Genomic DNA, 7,145 nt, shown 5'->3' with positions numbered 1-7,145 from the left:
GCATTTTTTATGTGAAAAGGTGACCCCATGTTTGCCAGAGTGGAACTGTGTAAGATTTTCAAGTAGGTTACTAGACCTTTCTTTCAAGGAGGCTCTGGGTGAACTCTAACCTGTAACCTTTGGTTACCAACCAAGTGTATTTACCATCAACACCACTCAGGAACTGGTCAATTTGAAGACAATGGTTATATGTGAAAATGACAGAAAAATAGAGGGTAAAAACAATGTAATAAAGAAACGAACAATTTCAGAATTACTTGAGTTTCCAGACAGAAAGAACTACTATCTTTCCCAGCAAATGAATAAAGCTAGAAGCAAATTAAGATAGATCATTTTAAGTTTTCAGAATTTTAGGACTAGGAGTAGATCCTTAATCTTTACAAAGAAGAAAAATTGAGTTTTAGAGAAGATTAAAATTAGTACTATCATTAGATTTGTTAAGAACAGCAATAAAATGGTGGTGGTGGTGTGCTGTGGAGTAGGTTCCAACTCATAGCAACTCTGTATAGGGGTTCCTAGGCTGTAAATCTTTACGAGAGCAGGAAGCCTCATCTTTCTCCCATGGAACAGCTGGTAGTCTTGAACTGCTGACCTTGAGGTTAGTTGCCAGGAGATAATAAATTAATACTTTCAAAATCTAAGAAAAAAATATTTTAAAATTAAAATTCTATACTAAGCCTAATTTTCCATCTAAAATGACAGCAGAACAAGACATTTTCAAACATGAATAATCTCAGCAGTCTATCATGAAGACTTTCTCTTCATGTTCCTGGAGGGAATTCTTCACCAAAAAAGGCACAAAAATAAACAATACCAGAAATCAAGGAAACACAGAGCAAAGTGAAATAAGCCCAAAACAATCCCTGAGGGTGATTTTGAAGTGACACATGTGCGACATGCCTGAAGATCAACTTTTCCAGATTAACGTGGTCAGAGGTGATAAAGTAATGCTATGGTTAAGTCCTGGGTGAAGGACAATGATGGTTAAAAGACAGTTATATTCTAGATATTAAAGAATGGTAAATCAACATGGATTTAATGTGCATGGGTTTTTGTCTTTAATGTCAAAGTTGTTTTAATGAGGTTTTACTAATATTTGTTCTCTTTAATCTTCATTAAACTTTAAAGGTAAACGCTGACATTAGATGTACTATTTCTAAATCTAAGTAATATTGTATTATCCATTCTTTCTTAAAAGTAAACATACTGATATCAATCTCCCTTTTTTGTGAGTCAGTCCACTTCATTGATGAACAATTTTAATAATTAAAAACCCATTCTTGCAATGGAGTTCAAACTACCTTTCGGTAACTTCAGCCCAGGACTTTGAACTGGTACCTCCTGGCTCAGTCATAGGTGATGACATAAAAGTGGAATGGACTCAAATTTGTAAAATGTGTGTGTACTGGAATGATAACTGAAACAATAATAATTACAGATCAATACCCTGCTACACACTTAATCTTCCTCTTATAAAACCAGGACAGTTGGTGTATTGCATAGCAACCAAATCTCTTCATTGGCAGAGGTGGAAACACTGACTCAAAAATGGCAGCTGACTGCACCACTTTGAATGCATGTTGCCCTCCACGGTCCTGAAAATAATTCACAAACTTTTTCTAAATCTTCCATTCCAGTGCTTTAGCCTATAATGCTACCCATTCTGGTTATCACTCCAATATACACATATATTACAAACTTGTGTCTGTTCCGATTTCACTACATCAACCACTGCTTCAGTTGTCCAGGCTATTTTCTGCTATATAGTGTATAATTTTGGAGTCCTGGTGTGGTGCTATGGGATAAAGCACTGGACTGCAAGGTCAGTTTGAACCACAAGGTTAGTGGTTCAGATTCTTGGAAACCTTTTACAGGGTCGCTATGAGACAGAACAGACTCAATGGCATTTAACAACAACAACAACAACAGTGTATGATTTTGAGTCCTGGTGTAGCACTGTACAACAAGCACAGGGCTGCTAACCAAAAGGTCATAGGTTTAATACCACTAGTTTCTCCATGGAAAACCTATATAAGGTTGCTATGTATAGGAACCTACTCAATGTTACTTAGCAATAAGAAAATAAACTGTGTAATCTCTCCTACATAAGATGACTTTTCAGAAATACTCAGTATTGAATACACAGCTCCTTTTTGTGTTTTCTGAAGAATACACTATTTTCCTGGAGAGTACTCAGCATTTTAGATAACCTGGTTGAGATTAAGGAATCCTAGTGTGGCGCCATAGAATAAACACTGGATTGCTAACTAGAGGTAGGTGATTCAAATTTACCAGTCACTCCTTGGTGTTTGAAAACAGCAGTTGAAATTATTATTTAATTATTTTCAATATAAGAAGGCCTAGAGGATCAGTGGGTAAGCAATGGCTACTAATACAAAGGTAGGTGGTTGAATCCAACAGCTCCTCCACAGGAGAAAAATGTGGCAGTTTTATGCCATCAAGACTTACAGCTTCGGTAACTTTATATATACTACACTTCTGTGCTATTCTCATAACGTTGCTGTGAGTTGGAATCAACTTGACAGCAACAGGTTTGGTTTGCCAAAACCTGTTTTTTAATTTCAATATTTTACAAAAACTTTACTTCAACATACCTTTTCCCTTCCTTCTTTTTGTATTATCATTTTCATGTAAATTGCAGCTTGATGCATTAGCAGTCCATTTACATACTTCATAATGTTTCTTTATGAATTACCTTTCTGGGTTGTTGGTTTTTTTTGACAGTTATAACAAAGGATTTATTATCATTTATAGATGAAATAAATGCATTATCCCATACTAGTAATCTGTAACAAGCCTTTCAGCATTTTTCAGGCTGCATCACCACCACCTAGTTAAATTAAGGAGCATTTTCACTATAGAAACTAACACTTACTTCAGCATCATTCTGCACTGCTTCTGGTTTATTACACACTTCCAAAACAGCAAACATTTGCAAATATCATGGTCCATTCATAGTACTACTTACTCAGCATCTTTCTCTTCCTCCTCTTCTTTCTCAAAGCCTTAGCTGTCCTCCTGGTCTTCATACCCCTATATTTCAGTATCCCACTGTGGGTGATTTTGTGGTACAAGTTTAGCCTCATGAACTTCCAACTTCAGTGGCTTCATCTGATCTCAACCTATATAGGAGTCTGAACTCAGAAACACTGTATACTGATAATTTCCAGGCTTGCCTGGTTCAGGAAACTTCAATTCTACCTCTTCAGTATCTTTTAGAGTGCACACATGATATGGCATAGATATTAATGCTGGTTCCTTCCTGTCTGCAAAATAAAGCCACCACTGTTCTTGCTTTTCCTCAGGAAAGTAGACTATAAACAGCATGTGTTATCTTTGATTTGGTTTCTAGTAGATCTCTCTCCTTGTATGTTGTTGTTGTTAAGTGCCGTTGAGTCAATTCAGACCCATTGCTACCCTGTACGGGGTTTCCAAGGAGTAGCTAGTGAGCTTGAACCATTGACCTTGCAGTTCAAATGGCTGTGCAGTGTGGCACATTAAGCCACAATGCCATATCAGGATTCCGTGGTGAACTTGAACCGCTGACCTTGTGCTTCAAACTGACTTTGCAGTCTAGCACATTAACCCACAGTGCCACACCTGGACTCCTTGTATTGTATACTCTGTTGTAATTCTTGCCATTCTGCTTCATCATTTTGTTATGTTTTCATCTTGCTTTCTATCAGAGTCTCTGTCGCTGCCATCATTTTCATCACTCTGAGAATCTCTGTTGGTTTCTACTTCAGAATTGCTGCCTTTGTCAGACATTTCTTCTTCATCTTCTTTTACTACATCTTCATTCCCAGTAACTCCATTTGCCTGCTTTTATTTCTGTTGCTTTGACTGCAGTAATGACACAGGTGTAGGCTTTTTTTTAAAAAGGCTTCTTTTTTTGGATTTAGCCATTTTCTTGGGTCCTTTACTCTTCTGCTGCCATCCTCCTTTTGTCTTGCTCTTGCCAACATCATACTCATCTTCAACTGGCTCTTCCTCTTCCACACAGAGGGACTGCTGTTTTTCAAATACTTCTGCTGTCGTTTGCCTTGTCAGTTTACCCAACACTATAACTAGGGATCCTACTCTAATATTGTTGCTGTCTTCATTATCCAGTACCTGTGATTTTATGTCCAAAATCACATATGGAAAACTCCCAAATACAGCCATTACTTCTTCATATTTTTCATCTTCAAGGAATTGCAATAGATAGTGACAATCTGATTATTTTAAACTCACCAGATCCTGGATAGTTTGAATTATGTACTTTTTGAGTTTAGAAATTTTTCTAAGATTGTTCTCTTCAATGTGAGGGAGCTGAAGAAGAGGAGACTTAAACTACTGAAGTCCTTAAACAGCCATCTGTGGAAGCTTCATGTAGTTTTCTAGGGATGCCAAAGTTGGAACATGAAACTCCCTTTCTTCATGGCTACGGGCCGTTAGTATTAGTTGGCAGATTAGTCACCATTTCGTGAAGTAGGGTAGGATATGTTTTCCACACAAATTGCTGATCTTCTTTAAGTGTCTCAGGAATTTTATTCTAGCAAGATGAGACAGTAAAGGAACTCTGGCCTTCAAGCTGTATGGGCAGGTTAAGTGGAGGTTCATTTTTCTTTAAGTTATTGCTACCAATTTCTCTGATTAGCTGTAATATTAGAATCTTATCTGTTGGTCTGCTTACGGCATCTTTATTATACTGAGGATCAAATACAGAGGTTCCAGCCAAAATCATAAGAACATGTTTCATATCCATATTCTGAGTTTTATAAACAAAGTATGTATAAATCTGTATTGTGCATATTAGAATCTGGTCTCTGCTAAAACATATTGAACAATACCTCCAAGAATCCAAAAGAACTAGAAGGATAAACATAAATGCCTAGCCGTAAACAAGTAATACCAAAATTGAATTTTTCTGGTCAACTATACAAACTGGCAGGGCAATTCCAAAGCTGTGGCTTGAAGTCCATCTGGATTTCCAAATTCTTTCCAATATTTTTAGGGACTCTTTGTCAGTTAAAGCTGCATAAGCTTTTGTTATCCTCATGTACATAATTTCATCACCTCCTTTATCTGGATGATATTTAAGTGACAACAAACGATACTGTTTCTTAATTTCTGCTACTGTTGCCCTGGGATCCAAATTTAACACTCCATAAGGATTGTGTTCTTGATAGTCTCAGTCTGTTTGGGAACCTTTATATGCAAAGAATAAAAACAGTATCCATCCTGCAGGCAGAACTATTTTCTTTACTGTAGGAATAACACTTGGCTTAGTTTTTAATTACTGTAAATGATACCACATACATCTTCCATACACTTTTCTGGTAATTTTTAAATCAAATTTGTTTCATATTCTGGTCTCAAAGCCAGAGGTAGTATGTGGCTGAGATCACAATAATCCCCACAAAGTAGGTGAGGAAGTAGAAGATGTTTCCCCTGTCATCATACTGGAAATGCTGCCCTCCTCCCTCTCCCTCATGGCACGCCTTCCTCCCTCTTCTCACCGCTGTCACCACGACCCAGCTCTGTGCTCATGCTTCCAGTGCGCTGGCCCCTTGTGGCATAACTCCAGCACCACCACTGCCTCTCACTCCCGCTCCCATGCTACTCTCAGGAACACGCTACAGCCTCTGCAGCTCTTAAGAATTATCCCTTCAAATCAGATAAAACACAATGGATATAAAGAAAAACATGTTTCTACTGCTTTTTTATATTTTCTTATGTAGTCACCTTTACTCAGTCCCTTATCTCTTCATGTAGTTTCATGTTACCATTGATGTTATTATATGCAGTCGAGTTGGTTCTAACTTATGTATAATAGAATGAAACATTGCCTGGTCCTGTTCCAGCCTCACAATCACCCTATGTTTAATCCCACAGTTGAAGCTGCTGTTTCAATCCATCTTGTTGAGGTTCTTCCTCATTTTTACTCACATACTTCTTCATGATGTCTTTTTCCAAGGCCTGTTCCCTCCTGATAACATGTCCAAGGTACATGAGATGAAGTCTCCCCATCTTCGTTTTCTAGGAGAATTCTGACTGTGCATCTTCCAAGACAGATCTGTTTGTTCTTCTGGTGGTCCATAGTAATCTCAGTATTTGCCACCAAAAACATAATTCAAATGCACCTAGCATTACCATCTAACATCTTTTAATTTCAGCCTGAAAAACTTCCTTTTGTATTTCTTGTAGGGTAGGTATTCTAAAGACAAAGTCGATCGGTTTTAGTTTGTCTAGGAATAACTTAATTTCTCCTTAACTTCTGTGGAAGATGTTCATGAAATATAGAATTCTTGATCGATATCCCCCGCATTTGGCTTCATAAGAAGTCACCTGTTACGTTTTATTTATAATCATTTGAATGTGGTCATCCTTTTTCTCTTGCTCCTTTTCAGTTTTTCTCTTTATCTTTGACTTTAATCCATTTGACCATGATGGAAGAGGTGTGTTTCTTTGTGTATATTCTAGTTCAAGATCCTGAGCTTCTTGAGATTTTTCATAGAATGTGGGAAGTTTACAGTAATTATTTCTTCAAAAAAATTTCCCCTTTCTTTTCTTGCTTTTCTTCTGTGACTCTTATTACAGATTCATTGATATGCTGATGATAACCTACATTATTCTGATGTTTTGTTAATTTTTCTTCATTCTATTTTCTTTCTGCTCCTCAGATTTGGTAATCTGTATTGTTGTTGTTGTTGTTGTTAAGTGCCATTAAGTTTTTAAGCCTGACTTCCTAAGGTTCAACCCTGGGTTAAAATAATTTTGAGGTCTGCCAATGATCAACTAGAAGATTTCCTTAAATGCCAGCTTTTGCTAAGGTAATTTTTGTGAGAAAATGTGTCTTGAAATCTCAGGTCATATTCAAGATAGCCTTAGTTTTCAGATTCTGCTTACATAGAACCTGAAGAACAGAAAGAAATCAAGACCTGCAGCCTTCTTTCCTAGGTCTTTTCTGTATAAATACAAAACCCTGCACATGAATACAGGCTTCTAGAACCCAAAAGTATCCTGTTGTTGTTAAGTGTCCTTGAGTTGGTTCCAACTCATAGCAACCCTAGTACAAGATAAATAAACACCATTCAATCTTTTGCCATCCTAAAATTACTGCTATGCTTGAGTCCATTGCT

General features: G+C 37.1%; 1 pseudogene; it reads right to left on the bottom strand.

Annotated features, from left to right (window-relative positions):
- Nucleotides 1-3,817: 3,817 nt before the first annotated feature.
- Nucleotides 3,818-6,166, bottom strand: LOC102839778 (annotated as a pseudogene).
- Nucleotides 6,167-7,145: the final 979 nt, after the last annotated feature.

Source organism: Chrysochloris asiatica, unplaced genomic scaffold (genome assembly GCF_000296735.1).
Source record: "Chrysochloris asiatica unplaced genomic scaffold, ChrAsi1.0 scaffold00202, whole genome shotgun sequence".
Lineage (NCBI taxonomy): Eukaryota > Metazoa > Chordata > Mammalia > Afrosoricida > Chrysochloridae > Chrysochloris > Chrysochloris asiatica.
The sequence above is the reverse complement of the archived record's forward strand: the minus strand, read 5'-3'. Positions and strand labels throughout refer to the sequence as shown.